The 21,903-nt window shown below is 49.8% G+C and overlaps 1 protein-coding gene and 1 long non-coding RNA gene across 2 annotated transcripts in view; both read left to right on the top strand.

Moving 5' to 3' along the window:
• The window catches only part of Ksr2 (kinase suppressor of ras 2), a 350,333-nt gene that overhangs the window by 204,087 nt on the left and 124,343 nt on the right, over positions 1-21,903 (top strand). The gene's annotated exons all lie outside the window — the stretch shown is intronic.
• On the top strand, positions 2,728-8,462 carry LOC144375226 (uncharacterized). Its single transcript, XR_013434792.1, has 2 exons — positions 2,728-5,181; positions 5,489-8,462. It is a non-coding gene; the product is annotated as an uncharacterized LOC144375226 (long non-coding RNA).

The following is a 21,903-nucleotide window of genomic DNA, read 5'->3' as shown; positions in this document are numbered from 1 at the left end:
AATGCAGAGTAGATCAGTTCAACCATCAGATGTGATTCGAGAACCCAAATCAATCCCTCCAAGAAGGTCTTTCTCTAAATCTGGGAGTTTTATTTGTTGATCTACTGACGTGACATCTGACATCCGGCTGGATGGCGAGGCTGTCCCCCGAGAGTGAGCCTGATTTTGATGTGTCTGACCTCCAGGGAGGTGAGAGTCTCTCTGAGCCTCGGTCTCTTCCTCTGTGAAAAGGGGATGATTATAGGTTTGCCACCTACACGTCGTGAGGACCAGCTGAGCTCATGCCTGTCGGGCATGACCTTGTCCACAGGGCCTGGCACACAGTAAGTGCTTAATAAATGGTAGCTGTCAGCATGTGGCTTCTTAACTCCTTTCTCTGGTGTTTACAGCCTCTGGCCCCCTGTGGCTCAATGCCGTCTCCCCGCTTCTAGCTCTAAGAGTGCTTGGAACTGACCTTGGCATGACACGGGGCAGCCGCTGTCTGTCCTTGGGGGTCACTATCCCACGAGTGAACATGAGGACAGTCCCCCTGGGGGTTGACTAGTGTTCTGCACTCTGGTTTGGGCCAGAGTAAAGACATCTGGGTAAAAAAAAAAAAACCAAAAACCTCAACCTTCCCGACTGCACCTTTGGGTCCTGCCCCTGGCAAGGGTCTCTGAGGATCCTCCACGGCTCCTGCCTCTCTGCCCCTGCTCTGGTGCCCACTGAGAGGGAAGGTTGGTCTGTCCACCTTGGGCAGCAGCCAAGACCTTTATTCAGAGGCAGCTCCCAGCACTTGGCCCCTGGACCTTCCTGGCCTTTGTGGGCGAAGGGGTTGTCCTCGGACCTCCTGAAAAGGGACAGGATGGCATTGGCGTCCCCGTGGGCGGAGCTGGGACCCCTGGGACCAGCCCCACATCCGTTGATGGCAAGGAACAGCAGAAGGACAGACAGCCTAGGGGGGGTGGGACGGCTCCAGACGAAGAAACGGGAAGCTGTCTGCTGGAGCCCCACTGCCACCAACGGCCTGTGTGTCCTTGTCCCTGCTGGCCGGGTGGACGGTCCTCACGTTCAGACTCCCCACGCCCTGGGAGGCCGGCAGCGAGCGCTGTTCCAGTTTACAGACGGGAGAGGAGCCCGGAGGTCGCCTGGCCTTGCCCCGGGCTGTGTCTTGAACCCAGCCCCAGCCCTCGCCTGCAGCCCACCGCTGCAGCCCACCCAATTCCTTTCTCTCTCTGGGTCTCCGTGTCCCCAACTCTGCAAAAAGAGAGTCCACGGAGGCCCGTTCCAGAGCTGGGGAATTTGGCCCTTCTGAGGCTTACCCCCAACCCACTTCCCCTCGCCAGGTCCCTGATCCTTTAGGGTGCGGTTTGGGAAGAGCCCCTCGGCCTGGGCTGGATTCTTCTGCTTGTCTGGGTCCCCAGCCCCCCTCTACTCCGAGTACCGAGCCTCGGAGCCTCAGGGTGGCCGGCTGTCCTGTGTGGGCTGCGAGAAGGACGTCACCTCCTCAGGACTCGCCCTACGCCCCTGGTGGAGGGGTGATGAGTCGGGGCAGGTAGGGGTGCCCCAGGAGCCCAGCTCATGGAGGAAGCGGGGTTCTCCCGGGCTGCCAGCCCTCTGTGTTCACGGGCTCACTCAGTGTGAATCAGGCACGGTGTCAGACTCTCCTGTTCAGCCCTTAAGTAAAGCAACTGATAAAACTCCCAGATTTGGACAAAGGCCTCCTTGGTGGATAATTGAGTCTCCAGATGCCGACTCAGAAAGGAACTTGCTCCCTGAGAAGCAGCAGTGGGCGCACCTCTCCATGCTCACTGCGCAGACGGCCCTCAGCTTACAGAGGAGTCCCCTCGACCCCTTGTTAATCCAAGATACCCCAAGTCAGGGACACATGGAACATGCCCACCGGACATCACAGCTCAGCGTAGCCACCATGACGGGCTCACAACACTTCCACTAGCCTATATCTGGCAAGATCATTAAGACCAAAGCTTAGTTTTAAAATAATTTCAAATTTGCTCTAATTAGTTATCCGTGACAGTAGAATGCACTTTGACACATCCTACATAAATGGAGCATGACTTCTCATGCTCCTGGTTGTGTGTGATGTAGAGTTACACTGGTCCTGTAACCATGTGGGATAATGATATCCGATTCATTCTATTATCCTTCCTCCCCCCAGGCTGCCCCTCTCCCTTTACTCCCCTCTGTCTCATCCAAAGTACCTCTATTCTTCCCTAGTGCCTCCTGGCATTGTGAATTAGCATTCTCATATCAGAGAAAACATTCAGCCTTTGGTTCCTGGGGATTGGCTTATTTCACTTAGCATAATATTCTCCAGCGCCATCCATTTACCGGCAAATGCCATGATTTCATTCTTCTTTAAGGCTGAGTAATATTCCATTGTGTCTATGTACCACATTTCCTTTATCCATTTGTCTGTTGAAGGGCACCTAGGTTGGTTCCATAGTCTAGCTATTGTGAGTTGAGCTGCTATAAACATTGACGTGGCTGCTTCACTGTAGTGTGCTGCTTTTAAGTCCTCTGGGTATAGACGAAGGAGAGGGATAGCTGGGTCAAATGGTGGTTCCATTCCAGGTTTTCTGAGGGATCTCCACTCTGCTTTCTGTGATGGTCGCACCAATCGGCAGCCCCACCAGCAACATATGAGGGTACCTTTTTTCCCCACATCCTTGCCAACATTGATTGTTGCTTGTATTTTTGACAAAGCTTATTTTGTAAGAGTGTTGAACATCTCGTGTGGTTTCTTAAATACTGAACTAATAGCGAAGAAACAGACGGATCGTCTGAGCAGGCTTTGACACCATCATCGAGGACAAAAATCAAATCAGGGCAGTTGAACCACGAGCCATCCTGAGTCAGGGCCCGTCTGTATGTCTTCCATGCTGCTTGGGTCTGGGCTGAGGGTCGCCACCCATGTACCCCATTTGGGGTCCAACAAGCTGTGTATACTTTAGGCTCTTCAGAGGGTCATCTCAGATCCCAAGTGACATAGATGAGGCTGTCTCAAATTACTTTTGAGTGAAAAAGAGTCACCTAAATGAAAAGTCGATTATTCATCATCCTTTATCACCAGCTGGTGGAAGGGATTTGGGGTTTGGAACAACTAAGCCGCTGCTGAACAGTCATTAGGCAAATCAGTGAACCCCCTGAGCCCGTTCTCTACCCCGCCAGGATGCAGTGAGGCTAAAATGAGGAGCACAGATAAATTTCCTAGCCCGGGGGCTGGTGCTCGGAGCGCTGCTGCATCTCCATAAAGGGTCGCCAGGGAGCTGTTGCTGTGCGAGATGATGGAGTCACTTGGAACCGGGGTGCAATGGCAGTCACAGCTGTTGGCATTTATTCTGTGCTGACAATATTCCAGACGACATGCAAAGCAATTTCCTTTTATCTCATCGATGCTGCACCGTCCTCTAGAACCCGAGCACCGTGGTTATCCCATTTTACAGATGAAGAAACTGGGGCTGGGAGAGTCTCAGTCACAGGCCCAGGGCCACAAGGTCAGGAAAGGTGAGGACGTTCGCACTCATCCCGAGTCCCTTAACCTACACCTCGGGGCTTCGAGTTGAACCCCTGGCTGCTCAGCAAGTGGGGGACTGAACCTGCTGAGTTTTTCTCTCCCGGTTGGAGGTTGCCTGTCAGCAGGCTGCGCCACAGAGCAGCACCCACGCTGGCTAGCCACTCGTCACCCCTCCTGGGCTCTCTCTTAATATTCATGACATCCATGGGCCCAGGTGCTGGCCGTCCCCGTGGGGCCAGGCAGCTGCCCACGGTGGCCAGGAAGCCAGCTGCGGGCAGCTTCTGCGGCTCCCTCATCCTGGGTATCCGGGTCAGGGCTGGGGTTGCTTTGTTAGCTGCCCTGGGGGTGGGGAGCTTCAGCGCAGAGGCTACGGTGGGGAACTAGTGGCCGATGGATCTGGAACTTTCCTATTTGGATCATAATGGCACCAGCTGGAGCTGGAGAGGCAGAGGCACTGGTCTTAGGAAGTGTTCGCTTTGCAATGTTATCTGGAAAGAGCGCGTGCCCTCGTCCGGGGCTGAAGTCCTGGGTCCCCTCCGGGTCCCATTCTTGGTCCCACAGACGAGGTGAGGAGCGCAGATGTGCCCTGTCCTGGAGGTTTGTCGTGGGGGACAGGGCAGGGAGCCCAGTGGCGCACCCCGGGCTCGGGCAGTCACGGGAGGGTTCTGAAGAGCCTCGGGATGGGGCTGATTGTATAATGGGGTGTAATGAGGCTTGAGGCCGAGGTTCATTACCCCGCAGCAGAGGGGGAGGAGAAGCGCGTGTCTCCACAGAAGTTTGCGCCTCCACCATGGACTCGGCTCTGAATCGAGAGGTTGGGGGTGATCTGGGCTCAGCCTGGCTGGCGCAGCGGCAGCAATTCCAAGGAGAGAGCGTGTCTCCTCTCACCACGGTGACACAAAGGACTCTGCTCCCCAAGGAGGAGCAAGAGGGGCAGTTGGCATTGGTGCTGGTGCCCCCCACCAGGGACCCAGCCGATGCCGTACTCACCTTGCCCTGTTTTGGAGACTCAGTGTCCAGCAGGTCCCCAGCAGGTACTGCCCATGGCTCCACCCCAGTGCCCCTGTCTAAGTGCTCCGCAGGCAGTAAGACACACACACCTGCAGGCAAGGCGGTTTGGAGAGGTCCTTCCTAAAAAGCACTGGTCCCTGGCATCCCCCGCCCCCACCCCTCCCAACCCTGCTTCCCAAAAAACAGCCCCTTCTAAGCCCCTCTGTGTCCAGTCACAGGGTGGTCACCTCCACCCTGTAAACTGGTCACCCCAGGGGTGAAATTGTGTTCCAGACCACCACCACCAGCGGCAGCCTGTGCTCGTTAGAAATGCAGATTCCTGCCGTCCTCCCGGGTCCCAAACCTACTGAGTCAGGAGCTCGGAGCAGGGGGCCAGCAAGATGAGTTCCCACGAGCCCCCCACCCCCCGGGGGGTCCTGCAAGCCAGCGCTTCAGAATCACGGGGCCATGGGACAATTGATTCCTAGTTTCTCATTTTTGAAATCAGCGCCTGCGTATCATGGCTTCTACATCTGCGAACCAGCCAACAGAGGATCAAAGATATTTTACCAAAAAATCCACCTGCACTGAACGGGTGCGGACCTTTCCCCTTGTCACTGTGCCCTGAACAATACAGCGTGGCATCGACTTCCATAGCTGGGACACTGTAGCAGGTGTGTGGGCGATCTGGAGGTGGTTTCCGTACCCAGGAGGATTCGGGGGGGGGGGGTGGGGGGGGTGGTTCTGGGCAAACGCTGTACTGTTTTCTACCAGCGAATTGAGCATCCTCCGTTTTGGAATCCACGAGGGTCCCGGAATCAACCTTCCATGAACACGGAGGGGAAACTGGGATTCCACACTGCAGGAAAAGTGGCATGATAATATCAAGAACTTAGTTTTTAACGTTTTCCCTTTCTTTCTCTCTGTCTCTCCCCCCTATTTCTCTCTCTCTCTCTTTCTCATTTTTGCAAACCTTTTCAGACTGCGTTGCCTGTTCTCTTAGACCCTTCCATAACCACACAGAGCTCCCAAATTCAGTGCACTTAACATTGGACCCGTATTTCCCTCTGATCACATTCAGTTTCAGTGACTGCCCCGTTGGATCCTTTACAGAAAATTTTCCTCCGGGGAGAGGGCGCGATCCAGGGTTTCATGTTGCATTCGGCCATCAAACCAGAAGTTTCTTGGTCTGTCTTTGTTGTTTGTGACTTGGACACGGTCGAAGAGAAGGGACCGGCTACTCTACAGGACGTCGGTGTTGCCTTGCGCTGGGTCTGGGGGCGATGTCTGCACCTGGGGCCTGTTTCTGCTTCCTGCTTGACATCTTTGCAGAAAATCACCCTGGGCCGGAGCGGGAGACCCAGGACCTCCCTGCACCTACTGTCTGTCCTACCTGCGGCTCTCCAGGTGGCCAGGAACCTGCCCTCACCTTCCTGGGGATGCTCTGTGGTGAGAGGGGACTTGATCCAGACCTGGCCTTGTCTCTGGTCACTAGGGGTGTACACAAGGTGAAGCCAGAGGCTAGCGCTGGTGGAGAGGCTGGAGAGGGGTCTGTCTGTATCTTTCCAGAGTCGTCTCCACCCACTCTGTGGCGGCTCATTTCCAGCCGTGTTGGACGAGGGAACCGTGAACCCCAGAGACAGGCCCATCTTCAAGCCCTTGCTCCCTGTGGATGGGCCCTGACTTGGAAATGCAGTCTTTGCCAGTGTCCTCACGTCTAGACGAGGTCACTCGTGTGGGCTCTGATCCAACCTGCCTAGTGTCCCCAGGAGAGGAGGGCGATTTGGACGGAGACCCACCACGTACCCTATAAAGATGGAGGCCGAGATTGGAGAGAGGACACCTGGGGACACCAAGGGTGGCTGGAGCCACCAGAAACTGAGTGCGAGGGCAGCAGGGGGTAGATTCCCCTTCAGGACCTCCAGAAAGAGCCAGCCCCGCTTTGGAAATCAAGGGCCCCTTGGTTTGGGACCTCTGGCCTCCACAACAGGGTCACAGTGAGTCCATGGCTCTGTCTGAAGCTGCCCAGCTGTGGCCACTTGTTCCAGGGCCCTAGGAGACCAGTGCAGAGGTCCTCCTCCCTCTCCTCTCCACACAAGACTAAGGGAAGGTCGGCACCGGGCCAGTCCATACATCATGGCACCCAGGGCACAGGCGAACGCTGCCCAAGGTCCCCTTAGATATTCCTCCAACGGGGCTGCTCTCCCAAACACCTACGGGTCCTGAGGAGAGCAGAAGAGTTAAGCTGCTGGTTGTGAGGGAGGGAAGAAAGAGGTAAGAGCCCTGGCCTTGAGGATGGGGTCAGCCTGCGTCCCAATCTTATTTTTGACATTCATTATCTGACCTCTCGGAGCCTCACTTTCCCCACCTTTAAAATGGGCACGTGATACCTTCCTCATGAAGTGGGTGTTAGGATGAAATAGAAGGGTGCCGGGCCCCGTGCTGGTGTGCAGGAGCCCTGACCTGTGAGCTGTGGTTGTGGGCACTATCATGTGGTGTTGGGGTTCAGGTCAGTTTGGGGCCTCATTGTTTTCTTCAGGACGATGCCCTGAACCCACCACTCCTGAAGGTTGTCACCGGCATCGATTGGATCTCTGATGTGTAAAATATGATACTGAGTGTCATCAAGGAGTCAAGGAAGTGGGTGTCACAGTCCCTGACTGCAGAGAGCTTGCAGTCCGGTTGGTTGGACGCTGTGGGGGACAGAGGCACCCTGGGGCCGTGTGTATCTTCCTCTCAGGGCTGCAACCCTGGTTGTGTGGCTCTTGTCAGATCCCTCAGTACCGCGAAGCCCCGGTTTCCTCATCTGGCCAGTGGGTATAGGGCTGTACCCACCTACGTCCTTGTGCAGCCGGTGGGGACGCAGATGCTTCCTGATTCACAGGAAGAGCGTGGATCCCTTTGACAAATCGCCCCTTTTCTGTGTACTTGAGATTCCATTTCCGGAGCATGTCCCTCCGGAGGGAGCCCCATTTCAGCTCCCCACGAATCAAGAAGGAACCGCTTCTAGCCTGGTGGCTTCCAGACCTGGCCGCACATGCACGTCACCTGGGCAGCTTTATAAACCCCCAGCGCTCAGGCTGCCCTCCAGCCCGGTGACATCGGAGCCCCTGGAGGCCGGGGCTCAGGCAGTAGTGCTTTTCAGAACATCCTGGGGGGTGGCAGTGCGCAGCCAAGGTCAAGCACCGGCTGGCCGCAGCGGCCAGCGGGCGACAGCCAGCCCCTGCAGGATTTCCTGAGCACCTCCAACTCAGTGTCTGGACTGCAAATTTGATTTTCTCATCTCGAACCGTGTCCAAGCCCCACAGATAAATAGAAGACGGGTTTGGACTGTGCTGTGATCGCGTGTAGTTTGCAGGTGCGGAGGTCCTGCAGGGCCACCGTTGGCTGGTGACGTTGCTGTGGGCGGATGCTGATTTCTGACAGGTTCTCTGGTGCCCTGGCTCCGTCTTCAGCCCGGCTGGCCCCGAGCCACCTGAACGCACTTCAGCAGGGGTGGAGGAAGGGGGCGGGCAGGCCGCGCAAATCTAGAGGCCACTGTGGTTCCCGAGGTCAGCGACAGAGCAGGCCACAAGGACAGGACAGATCAGGCCACAGCCGTCCAGAGAGTCCTGAACCCCTGCAGTCAAGTGCTGTGTGGCCAGGATGGAATCGTTGGCCCCCTACGAGAAAGGGGACCCCGGCACTTTCCAAATGCTGGTTTTCTAGACCAACTACATGCACCTCTCTGTCTCGTTCCTTGACGGCTGATTCTGTTCTCCGAGGCCAGGCCCAGCCCCTGGGTATTTAATAAGCTCCTGGTGAACTGGGACCAAGAGAGGAGCCCAGAGGGAGGGTTCAGGCCTGGTTATATTTTTGCCAGCGACCAGACACCTGAGAAAAGGGGGACCCCATAGTGAGCATTTCCACAAAGTATGTTTGTGAACTTAATAAACATCCCTTGAGTTTGTGGCCATATCCTGTGGACCTTTTTGGTGTTCCATGTCCTTTAAAAAAAAAAAAAAAAGAAATGATCGTAATGGTAAAGTGTGATTGTTTTTTTATTTATTTGGGGAAGGCTGTTGCTAACTTTAGGCAGTTCTCTATTTATTTTATTGGTTCATAAAATCCAAGTCAGCAATGGTCTCAGTCTGATTTCTATGCTATAACAAAATGCCCGAGGCTGGGTGATTTATGAAGAAAAGAAGTTTTTTAAAGCTCATAGTTCTGGAGGCTGGAAGTGTAAGAGCAAGGAAGGCTTTGTGCTGCTTCAGTGCATGGTGGGAAGCAGAAGGGCAAGTTAGGCACAACTGGAAAAGAGAAAAGGGGCTGAATCCTGGTGATAGCTAATATATTTCTACAAGAAAGGCATTGATCTTTCCGGAGGGTGCTGCCCCATAACCCAGACACCTCCCACTAGGCCCCACCCACAAATCTGCTGCCATAGCAACCACATTTCAGCATGAGTATCTGAGAGGACAAAGCATATTTAAATCATAGCAGAAACTATTTTTTTTTCCTAGATGGGAATCTTAAAACGTTGTTACACTATTTAGCAATAAAAGTTCTCCACAAAAGGAATCTCACCTAGAGCCCCAATACACGAATAAGAGATAAAAGTGGAGTTGTACTGGGTTACGTGAGGCAGAAAGGGCGTGGTGTACCATTTCCTGGGCATCCTTTCCTTCTGTCCCTAGCAAGTGGCTCTGAGACATCCTGAAATCTATTTAGAGCGGGTGCAGTGGTGCACGCCTGTCATCCCAGCGGCTCAGGAGGCTGAGGCAGGAGGATCACAAGTTCAAAGCCAGCCTCCACAAAAGCGAGGCCCTAAGCAGCTCAGTGAGACCCTGTCTCTAAATAAAATACAAAATAGGGCTGGGGATGGGGCTCCATGGTCAAGTGCCCCTGAGTTCAATCCCCAATACCAAAAAATGATTAAAAGAAAATTGATTTAGAAACTACGATTTTATTTAGAGTCCTTATTAGAAATTTCTTTAAGTGGTATGAATAGGGTCATCTACATTGTCAAAATGAACCCCACGACCGTGTGCAGCTGGTTAACGAAAAGGGCCCTTCCCCCATCTTCCCACTCAACCAATCACATCTTCCGGGGGCCTGCTGCCTGGGTTGGGGGCCAGGGCTCTCTGTCCTGATCCACCATCCCGACTGCCGGGAGGGGGGGATAGAGACGAAACAGCCAATCATGACGTTCACCTGGCTCTGTGCCGTCGTGCCCCCCGGACCCCACAGGAGCAGCGGAGGGGAGCAGAGTTGATCTGGGGACATGATTTCAGAGGTGCAGTCCGCAGCGGGCCATCTCCATAGCTCTGGGTCCAAGATGGCCCGGAACCTCATGGGAGAGGAGCAGGACCCGGTGACCAGGAGACGGGGGCCAGCGCGGCGCTGACCAGGGACAGAGGCACACCAGGACCTGCTTCCTCCGGCCTCACCCTGACTGCTCCTAGTGGCTCCACAGTTGGTTCAAGAGTGGACTGACCACTGGCTGCATGAGAACCCTCCAGAGAGCCCCTTCCCCTCCCAACATTCCCGCTTCTCTCACACGAGCCTGGGGAGGACCTTTGTATCTGACCAGAGCTGGGGTTCAGGATGCTACCAACATAGGAAATAAGGGAGTGGGAAATAGGAAATGTAGTGGGGGACCGGGGGAGGCTTCCTCGAGAGAGGGCCAGGCAGTGAGACCTAAAGGCTGAGCCAGAGTCGCCAGAGAACAAATGGGGCTGGATGGAACAGAATGGAGGGCAGAGGGAACAGCCTTGCTGAGAGGCCAGGTGCTCTGCGGAGAGGCAGAGCTCTGGAGTTACATCCACAGGAGGCCGGAGCCAGGTCTGGGGTTTGACGTGTCCTAGAAGAAGAGGGGAATCTGGATGGAGGAACCCAGGGAGGTGACCGACATGGAGGCCCTGCCAGCCAGGAGCGCCAGGAGGGAGGGGAGCAGACCCCTGCCCCTGGTCCTAGAGGGAGCTCCGTCTCGCGGGAAAGAAAACATCTGGCCTCCAGCCTCGTGAGGGAATGCGTCTCTGTTGTTGTGAGTCACCCAGTTTGTGGCCCTGAGTTGTGACAGCCCTGGGGACTCAGGCCGTCTCCAGCCCAGAGTCCTGCGAGTACCTTGCTGATGAGCTAGCCTCCCGGTGGCCGATGATGGGTCTGGGAGTCAACGGGGTGCTCTGGGACAAGGGACAGGAACTCTCCTCAACTGTGAAATTGCCCGTCCATCACTGGGTTCCGATGATCACCTCCCGATGGCCCCCTAGTGACCATAAGGAGTTAAGTGCCACTTTCCCAAAATGCCCCATGGCTCTCAGGGTGGCCGTTTGCTTTGGAGGAAGAGTCTGACTTGCAGCTGCCTCGGGGGCTCTTGGCAGAGGTGGGGGCGGGAGCGGACTAGTCACAGCCGCAGACTCCCGGGTCTACACTGCCTGTTCCGTCAGTCACAGGAACATTTTCCCACTTAAAATGAACTCCATCAGAATTCTTCTTGGCTTTCTCTGGTCACTCCACTTTTCAAGTTCAGTGATAAACTCAGTCAGGTACTTCTGGATTCGGAAAAGCCCCCCCATCGGTTTGATGGTGGAAGGAGTCTTGAATGCATTCAAAACCTTCCAGTGTGGCCCCGGGCTGGGCCATTCCTGGCTGTGCAACATGGGGCAGGTTCCTCAACCTCTCTGTTTCCCCATGTGGAAGTGAGGGTTCTACTTCTCTCACAGCAGAACGACATCTGTTTAAGGTTTGTGGTGGAAAGCATCCAATGATCGGTGGGTAGAACTAGCATATTTCCTGGTGCACAAAATTTAAGGGGCGGGGGCAAGGAAACTCCGACATCAAGATATCTTTAGTGAAATTGTTCAAACAACCAAGCAGGCAAACTACATGGGCCAGCCTTCGTTTGTGTCAATAAAGTTTTATTTGAGCTGGGGCCGGGATTTGGGACTGACAAGAGAAGCAAGCTCATGTGACTCAGGGTTGACTCCTCTGTTTAAATAAAACTTTAATACTTTTTTGACCATGGTTTGCTTTTGCATTCATCTTGATTTTTTTTTTTAATTTTTAATATTTATTTTTTAGTTTTCAGCGGACACAACATCTTTGTTGGTATGTGGTGCTGATGATTGAACCCGGGTCGCACGCATGCCAGGCGAGCGCACTACCGCTTGAGCCACATCCCCAGCCCCTCATCTTGATTTTTTAAAAACAATGTTACATTGCAATACTTTAAACTGGTTCCCTGAGACTTTTTTGGCTACCTCCTGAAGCTAATGCCTGTTTCTTATCCTAGCCCTGATAAAATGAATGTGCACTGTCAGTACTGAACTTGAACTTGAGAGGTAGAACATCACACGCTTCCGTGTGTTTCATAACCAACTTCTTCCTTTCCCTAAGAGATGGTATGGGCCTGAATTGGTTTTTCTGCTTTGTTTTTCTATGTAGGACATGTCACATGTACATGCTTTAGAGGTCTGTAGGTCGCCTTGAGTCAAGTTTATTTATTTATCTATTTTGGGCACTGGGGATTGAATCCAGGGGCACTTAGCCACTGAGCCACATCCCCCATCCTTTTTATGTCTTGGACAGGATCTCACTAAGTTGCTCAGGGCCTCGCTTAGTTGCTGAGACTGGCCTCGAACTTGCGATCCTCCCACCTCAGCCTCCAGGGTTCCTGGAATGACAGGCACGCGACACCCCGCCCGGCAGGTGTATTTATTTTTATGCCATAACAGATGGTGCTGCCCCAACCTCAAGATGCATTTTTATCACTACAGTTTAGCACCTCTAAAATCAGGCTCTGATTTGCCATCCACAGCACCTCACATTTGCCGTCTGCCTGGCGGGCTTTGGTGGCAGTTGTCACCGTGTGCCCATCCCGTGTGTGGACGTGACTCCTCATAACGCTGTCACTTTGGGGTGTTGTGCATTGTTGATCTCACAGGAGCAGAGTGTCAATGGAGTCTGTGAGGTTTTCCACATGATGGCACGGTGACTTGGCTTTAGGAAAAAAACATTGCATGCAGAAAGGTGTGGGGACAGAGCAGCAAGAGAGATAATAAATTGTCTGAAGAAGCTTAAGAGGATTTTTAAATAATATGAGAGGAAAAATTGAAGTGTGAGAAAGCACGATGTCTTGAAAGAACTGGGAACCTCTTTCTTAGTCTGGACCTTAGTCAGTGACATCTTGAAGTCATGAAACACGGTGACATTCCCTTGCAGGAACAGACCGCAATTAATTCCTGCGTTCCTCGGTGGAAGGACATGCGTTCATCCCCCCACACACACACTCTTTCCTTGTCTCCCTCCCTCTTTCCCTTTTCCTTTGTAACTCGTAGGCACCTTTGGGCGCTCTTTGGATGCACCTGAACATTTAGCACCGTTTTGCACATTTCTCTGGTGCTACCAGTCACTGGGGAGTGGATCTGAAGATACTGACGACTGGCTTCCATCCCGAGCCTCCTGAATCAGACTTCTCCAGGGAGAGGCCTAGGAATTACTCCCTGATCCAAGCACCCTTCTTAGTTTTGATCAGGAAGGTGTTGGAAAGAACAATCTAGAAATATTCCCTGGAGCAAATCTGCCGCTCTGCGTTTCCGATTGCTGATGAGGTGGGGGGTCTTTCCGCCAGTCAATGATGAAACACTCAGGCTCACTCACCATGAAACGCATGGGTCACCTGCTTTTTCTTTCCCAACAAAGTGACTTCTCTTTTTCTTATTGATTTTGGACACTGGAAAGGTATTCTGGATTCTAATTCTTTGATGCGTGTGTGGAAAATTCCTGGTTTGTATCAGGCCATCTCCCTTGGTCTGTTCGGATGAGGAGGTGTTTTTGATACTCACGCAGTCCAGTGCTCATTTTTTTCCCTTTATAGTTTGTACTTAAAAAAAGAAAATCTTAGTAACCCCCGCCTCCCCGCTGTGATCAATCGTGAACATGTTGTCTTCTATATTTTATTTTGATTTGCAAACAAAGAGCCAATTACTGGAGAAGCATCTCTGCCTGGCTCACCTGCCTGCCGGGGACACTTCTCTGTGTCTTTGATCTGGACTGGTTTCTACACTTCAGTATTCCTCTTTCATATCTGCTTGGATATGCTTTTAAATATTTGCTTAGTTTCTTTTAAAAATATTTCTCCCTTAAATGCAATGTAGTATCCCAAACTGCACGTTAAAGAGGGAATAAGTGGAAAGATGAGTGAACTCCACAGGGCGTCTGGCACTGGATCCCAAGGCACATCGGGAGAAGTCGGGCGGAGGGTTCAGGAGAAGCCGGGCGGAGGGTTCAGGAGAACTCTCTCTGGTCTCGTGGCCACCTTTCTGTACATCTCAAAATACTCCAAAATTGGGCTGGGGATGTGGCTCAAGCGGTAGCGCGCTCGCCTGGCATGCGTGCGGCCCGGGTTCGATCCTCAGCATCACATACCAACAAAGATGTTGTGTCCACCAAAGGTTTAATTAAATATTAAAATTCTCTCTCTCAAAAAAAAAATTAAAAAAAAAACTCCAAAATTAAAAGTTGACTTAAAATATTTTTCTCAATTCTTTAAAAAAAATCTTTATATTTTCCCTTCTGAACTCCATGTTTTAATCCTTAAACCCATTACTTACTTTTGTGTTTTAAATTCATCGTCTCTGGGGTTGAAACCATTTATCTTAATCTTCTTTCTTCTCATTTGCCCTTGTCTTTTAAATGTGGTCCGCACTGACTGGCAATCTTTTCTATTTTAAATTTCTTTTCTTTGATCTCGCCACCCAAAAGAATATGTTCTGTTCCTTGGAATTCTTACCCATTTGGAAATTCTTACCCCTTGGCTATCTTTTCTAGTTTGCTCTCAGTTTTAATTACTTCATGACCATCCACTGTCTTTTTGTTATTAAATATATAGAGTGTTTTCTTCTTACTATGTTTTGGAAACAAATGTCCCACAAAGGCTCATGTTGAGAGGTGGTAGACCCTTTAAGAGGCGGGGCCTAGTGGAAGGTCTTTAGGTCATTGGGAATGTGCCTTTGAAGGGGACCGCGGGACCCCAGCCTCTTCATGTGTGTGTGTTTACTGGCTCATGACATGATCAGCCTGCTCTGCCAAGCACCCCCACCATGATTGACCACCCTGGCCAGAGGCCCAAAGCCATGGGGCCCTCCTTGATTTTGAACTGGAGCTGCCAAAAATGTGAATCCAAATTAACCTTTTATCTTTCTAAGTTCATTATCTCAGGGATTTCATTATAGTGACTGGAAAGCTGACTGACACACTTCCTCTGCCTTCCCGGGACACATCCCTTATCTTTGATTGTGTTTCTAACAGCAGATAAATGTGACTGTCCGGGAGAGAACAGGGATGAGGGAGAAGGAAGCTTGCCTCCTCATGCCCCTGAGTTCCAGCAGCAAGGTCTGGCTTTTGCAAAGAGGTATGCACTGGAGCCTGGCGGTGTGTCTCCCCTCCGCAGGCTGCACATCTGTGTTTGATTTGCTAACACAGCAGTAGCCACAGCACCTTGAGCAGATCATGCCTGAGGCCTCGCCCCCTTGAAGATCCACAGGGCAAAAGCCACTGCGTGTGTGCCCCTTACCTCCGCTGACCAGCTTAGGCGAGGTGACTGCTCCCAGATGCTCAATTTCAGGATGGCCAGAGGGGCTGCCTCTGCTTTCTAGGTTGGTGGACATGATTTGTCTCAGTACTTACATTCTCCTTCCCAAGAAAAATTCATCTACTGGAAAGGAACCAGATTTCTTGCAGTGGGGAGATGATTTGGGGGGCTCTGCCTGCTGGGCGTGGCTGATGGGACCCTGTCCTGACTTCCGGCCCACAGCTATGTCTCCCCCTCCCCCTCCCCTCCCCTCCCCCTCCCCTCCCCCTCCCCTCCCTCTCTCTCCCCTCCCTCTCCCCCTCCCCTCCCCCTCCCTCTCCCCCTCCCCTCCCCCTCCCCCTCTTGATCTAATTCTAGCCAAAGTGAAGGACAACTGGACACTACAAAAATCATTCACGATTTTGGCTGAGAACCCTTGTATATTGACAGTCACTTAATGATCTTTTATACTGTATTAATCGGTTGAGCCCTCTAGCTACATATTTACTGCTAGTTATTTTGGGGGGTGTATCAGGAAGCTGTTTCTGCTCAAAAATAAATGTTTTATGGGGACTGTAATGAATTTGTACAACTTTGGAATTTTGATTATAACAGTTCACAGTTTGTATACTGCCTCTGGTTTCAAAGTACTTTCTTTGCACATTATCTCATTTGATAAATAAGGATAATCTTTCCCACCCTACCCTCAGATAACCTGATTCTGGTGGATAAGAGCGTGGTAAACAGTGGGGTTGAATCTGGGTTCTGGTTGTTAATGAACTCTTGCAAAGGAGCCAACTGAAGATTATCTCCATGTATTATCATAAGATTTAGCCTACTGGAATATGGATGAAGGAAAATAATTAGGCATAACAAAATATAGATAAAAGTGTTTTTTTTCTGATGAAGAATAAAAGATCTAGATTGATAATAATCACAAGGAAGAATCACAAAGTTGTCTTTTGATCATGAAGTAAAAGAGTCAAATATTTTTCTAACACAGAAATAGTTCTAGTAGGTCAGGACATTGTAGAAGTTTCTTGTTTGAAAAGGTATCTCCGGGGCATCTCCTGACTGGTCTTTTGTTGATTCCACCCACAAACGTGGTCTGAGAGTCTTGTCCCATGGTCAGCCCAGGGAGCAATTTCACTTCTCACAGAGGCTGCTGGTCCACACGTCTGGTCCCCAGGTCTTTGGTGAATTGACACCAACAGAAAATAGGGCCCTTGACCTTCATCGGCAAGTTGTGCCCTTTCTGCAGAAGGTTAGTTCCACTGCCCATCACTGCTGCCCATGTTGGCCGCCTCCTGAAGCCACGCTCCTTCCTCCCCCCAACAACCCGACTCCCAGGAACCTTACATCCCCAACTCCTGCCAGTGGACACTTCGGGGTGAGCCCTCAGATCGCCTCTCTCCACATTTCTACTGCGGGGTCGAAGCCGCCCCACCACACCTCCTCCCCAACTCCTCCTTCCCCTCCGCCTCTTCCAGTTCACCCCACTCCATGGCCAGTGGCATCTTTGCAAAAGGCAGATCTGACCATGGAGCCCATGCTTATCGCCCTTCCATGGGTCTCCATTGCCCTTGAGCCAAAGACAAAACAATATGGCCCCGGGGCTGTGCCCTCTGGCTCCTACCTCTCCAGCTTCTTTTACATTGTATCTTCCTGACCCACCAGCTCCTCCTCTTCCTCCTCTTCCCCCTCCTCTTCCCCCTCCTCCCCTCCTCCTCCCCTCCTCCTCCTCCTCCTCTTCTTCCTCCTCCTCCTCCTCTTCCTCCTCCTCCTCCTCCTCCTCCTCCCCTCCTCCTCCTCCTCCTCTTCTTCCTCCTCCTCCTCCTCTTCTTCCTCCTCCTCCTCCTCTTCTTCCTCCTCCTCCTCCTCCTCCTCCCCTCCTCCTCCTCCTCCTCTTCTTCCTCCTCCTCCTCCTCTTCTTCCTCCTCTTCCTCCTCCTCCTCTTCCTCCTCCTCCTCCTTCTCCTCCTCCCCCTCCTCTTCCTCCTCCTCCTCCTCTTCCTCCTTTTCCTCCTATTCCTCCTCCACTTCTTCTTCCTCCTCCTCCTCCTCCTCTTCCTCCTCCTCCTCCTCCTCAACTTCCTCCTCCTCCAATTCCTCCTCCTCCTCTTCCTCCTTCTCCTCCTATTCCTCCTCCACTTCTTCCTCCTCCTCCTCTTCCTCCTCTTCCTCCTCCTCCTCCTTCTCCTCCTCCTCCTACAATTTCTCCTCCTCCTCCTCCTCTTCCTCCTTCTCCTCCTATTCCTCCTCCTCCTCTTCCTCCTTCTCCTCCTATTCCTCCTCTACTTCTTCCTCCTCCTCCTCCTTCTCCTCTTCCTCCTCCTCCTCCACTTCTTCCTCCTCCTCCTCCTCTTCCTCCTCCTCCTCTTCCTCCTTCTCCTCCTATTCCTCCTCTACTTCTTCCTCCTCCTCCTCCTTCTCCTCTTCCTCCTCCTCCTCCACTTCTTCCTCCTCCTCCTCCTCCACTTCCTCCTCCTTCTATTCCTCCTCCTCCTCCTCCTCCCCTCCACATACACACACACCCTCTCCTCCTCCATATACAACACGCGTTCAGACACGTGTTCAGCCTTGAGTTTGGTAGATGAGTGTTTGCTGGGTGTGAATCACTGAGATGCTCAGAGACACTGGGATCCAGTGGGAAGTGCACTGGATGGCGCCACTCCCTGAGAGCTGTGGGGTTTCCTTGCCTCTTCCTTTGTATGCTGGGAGGCACCCAAAAAGCGCTTGAGGGGGACCCTATGGCCTGTCCAAGCGTGATCTCCTGTGACCTCTCCTATGACCTATGGCTGCGTGAGCCCAGTGGGCTGAAGCAAGTGGGATTATCCTTGGTGAAGCTTCCGGAAGCCCAACTGGCAGGGGTCTTGCTGATGTTCCTTATTTCACAAGAGGTGGACTGAGGGAAGCAGGGTTTGGGGAGGAGGATACAAGAAGTTTTTAAAAGCTGAAACGAGTGTCTGGTGGCTGCCACGTGTCTGTTGTTCCGACTTCCTGTAGAATTGCTTCCACTGACTTACACTTTGGTGTGTATATTCCTTCGCCATTAATTGAGGGACGTTTAAGACAGCCTCAAATGAACAATAGGTTACTGAATGATCAATGGGTTTTGGAAGACATCAAAGAGGAAATTAAAAACTTCTTAGAGTTAAATGAAAACACAGACACAACATATCGGAATCTATGGGACACACTGAAAGCAGTTCTAAGAGGAAAATTCATTGCTTGGAGTTCATTCCTTAAAAAAAGAAAAAACCAACAAATAAATGATCTCATACTTCATCTCAAAATCCTAGAAAAAGAAGAGCAAAACAACAGCAAAAGAAGTAGAAGGCAAGAAATAATTAAAATCAGAGCTGAAATTAATGAAATTGAAAGAAAAGAAACAATTGAAAAAATTGACAAAACTAAAAGTTGGTTCTTTGAAAAAATAAATAAAATCGACAGACCCTTAGCCATGCTAACAAAGAGAAGAAGAGAGAGAACCCAAATTACTAGCATACGGGATGAAAAAGGCAATATCACAACAGACACTTCAGAAATACAGAAGATAATCAGAAATTATTTTGAATCCTTATACTCCAATAAAATAGAAGATAGTGAAGGCATAGATAAATTTCTTAAGTCATATGATCTGCCCAGATTGAGTCAGGAGGATATAGACAACCTAAACAGACCAATAATAATAGAGGAAATAGAAGAAACCATCAAAAGATTACCAACTAAGAAAAGCCCAGGACCGGATGGGTATACAGCAGAGTTTTACAAAACCTTTAAAGAGGAACTAACACCAATACTTTTCAAGCTATTTCAGGAAATAGAAAAAGAGGGAGAACTTCCAAATACATTCTATGAAGCCAACATCACCCTGATGCCTAAACCAGACAAAGACACTTCAAAGAAAGAAAACTACAGACCAATATCTCTAATGAACCTAGATGCAAAAATCCTCAATAAAATTCTGGCGAATCGGATTCAAATACATATCAAAAAAATTATACACCATGATCAAGTAGGATTCATCCCTGGGATGCAAGGCTGGTTCAATATATGGAAATCAATAAATGTGATTCACCACATCAGTAGACTTAAAAATAAGAACCATATGATCATCTTGATAGATGCAGAAAAAGCATTTGACAAAGTACAGCATCCCTTTATGTTCAAAACTCTAGAAAAATTAGGGATAACAGGATCATACCTCAACATTGTAAAAGCAATCTATGCTAAGCCACAGGCCAGCATCATTCTGAATGGAGAAAAATTGAAGGCATTCCCTCTAAGATCTGGTACAAGACAGGGATGCCCTCTCTCACCACTTCTGTTCAACATAGTCCTCGAAACACTGGCCAGAGCAATTAGACAGACGAAAGAAATTAAAGGCATAAAAATAGGAAAAGAAGAACTTAAATTATCACTATTTGCAGATGATATGATTCTATACCTAGCAGACCCAAAAGGGTCTACAAAGAAACTATTAGAGCTAATAAATGAATTCAGTAAAGTGGCAGGATATAAGATCAACACGCATAAATCAAAGGCATTCCTGTATATCAGCGACAAATCCTCTGAAACGGAAATGAGGACAACTACTCCATTCACAATATCCCCCCCAAAAATAAAATACTTGGGAATCAACCTAACAAAAGAGGTGAAAGACTTATACAATGAAAATTACAGAACTTAAAGAGAGATAAAGAAAAAGACCTTAGAAGATGGAAAAATATACCCTGTTCATGGATAGGCAGAACTAACATCATCAAAATGGCGATATTACCAAAAGTTCTCTATAAGTTCAATGCAATGCCAATCAAAATCCCAACAGCATTTCTTGTAGAAATAGATAAAACAATCATGAAATTCATATGGAATAATAAAAGACCCAGAATAGCAAAAACAATGCTAAGCAGGAAGTGGGAATCAGGCGGTATAGCGATACCAGACTTCAAACTATATTATAGAGCAATAGTGACAAAAACAGCATGGTACTGGTACCAAAACAGGCGGGTGGACCAATGGTACAGAATAGAGGACACAGTAACCAATCCACAAAACTACAACTATCTTATATTTGATAAAGGGTCTAAAAGCATGAAATGGAGGAAGGATAGCAACTTCAACAAATGGTGCTGGGAAAACTGGAAATCCATTTGCATCAAAATGAATCTGAATCCCTATCTCTCGCCATGCACAAAAGTTAACTCTAAATGGATCAAGGAGCTTGATATTAAATCAGAGACACGGCATCTGATAGAAGAAAAAGTTGGTTATGATCTACATACTGTGGGGTCGGGCTCCAAATTCCTCAATAGGACACCCAGAGCGCAAGAGTTAACAACTAGAATTAACAAATGGGACTTACTCAAACTAAAAAGTTTTTTCTCAGCAAAAGAAACAATAAGAGAGGTAAATAAGGAGCCTACATCCTGGGAACAAATCTTTACTCCACACACTTCAGATAGAGCCCTAATATCCAGAGTATATAAAGAACTCAGAAAATTAGACAATAAGATAACAAATAACCCAATCAACAAATGGGCCAAGGACCTGAACAGACACTTCTCAGAGGAGGACATACAGTCAATCAACAAGTACATGAAAAAATGCTCACCATCGCTAGCAGTCAGAGAAATGCAAATCAAAACCACCCTAAGGTACCATCTCACTCCAGTAAGATTGGCAGCCATTAGGAAGTCAAACAACAACAAGTGCTGGAGAGGATTCGGGGGAAAAGGGCACACTTGTTCATTGTTGGTGGGACTGCAAATTGGTGCAGCCAATTTGGAAAGCAGTATGGAGATTTCTTGGAAAGCTGGGAATGGAACCACCATTTGACCCAGCTATTCCCCTTCTCGGTCTATTCCCTAAAGACCTAATAAGAGCATGCTACAGGGACACTGCTACATTGATGTTCATAGCAGCACAATTCACAATAGCAATACTGTGGAACCAACCTAGATGCCCTTCAATAGATAAATGGATAAAAAAATGTGGCATTTATACACAATGGAGTATTACTCTGCATTAAAAAATGACAAAATCATAGAATTTGGAGGGAAATGGATGGCATTAGAGCAGATTATGCTAAGTGAAGCTAGTCAATCTTTAAAAAACAAATGCCAAATGACTCCTTTGATATAAGGGGAGTAACCAAGGACAGGGTAGGGACGAAGAGTTTGAGAAGAAGATTAACATTAAACAGGGATGAGAGGTGGGAGGGAAAGGGAGTGAGAAGGGAAATCGCATGGAAATGGAAGGTGATCTTCAGGGTTATACAAAATTACATATAAGAGGAAAGGAGGGGTAAGACAAGATAATACAAGTGGAAGAAATGATTTACAGTAGAGGGGGTAGAGAGAGAAAAGGGGAGGGGAGGGGAGGGGAGGGGGGATAGTAGAGAATAGGACAGACAGCAGAATACATCAGTCACTAGAAAGGCAATATGTCAATCAATGGAAGGGTAACTGATGTGATACAGCAATCTGTATATGGGGTAAAATTGGGAGTTCATAACCCACTTGAATCAAACTGTGAAATATGATGTATTAAGAACTGTGTAATGTTTTGAACGACCAACAATAAAAAAGAATAAAGAAAATAGAAAGACAGCCTCAAAAGCGTGTTGCTGAGGATGATTGCGACAGCAACCAGTGTCCTGCGGGATGAATTCTGACGTCAGAAATGGGAAGAGTTGCGGCGTTCACCCACTCTTGTTTTGTAGGATGGGATCAGTGAGTGAGTGAGGTGACAGATGGTGTTTTCCTCTTTCCTTTGGCCACTAGGAAGCTCAAAATCAAATTAAAGGCCATTTTTTTTTTTTTTGTGGTAAGTATCCTATT

This window comes from Ictidomys tridecemlineatus, chromosome 2 (genome assembly GCF_052094955.1).
Source record: "Ictidomys tridecemlineatus isolate mIctTri1 chromosome 2, mIctTri1.hap1, whole genome shotgun sequence".
Classification (NCBI taxonomy): Eukaryota; Metazoa; Chordata; class Mammalia; order Rodentia; family Sciuridae; genus Ictidomys; species Ictidomys tridecemlineatus.
This window is presented reverse-complemented; position numbering and strand designations above follow the sequence as displayed.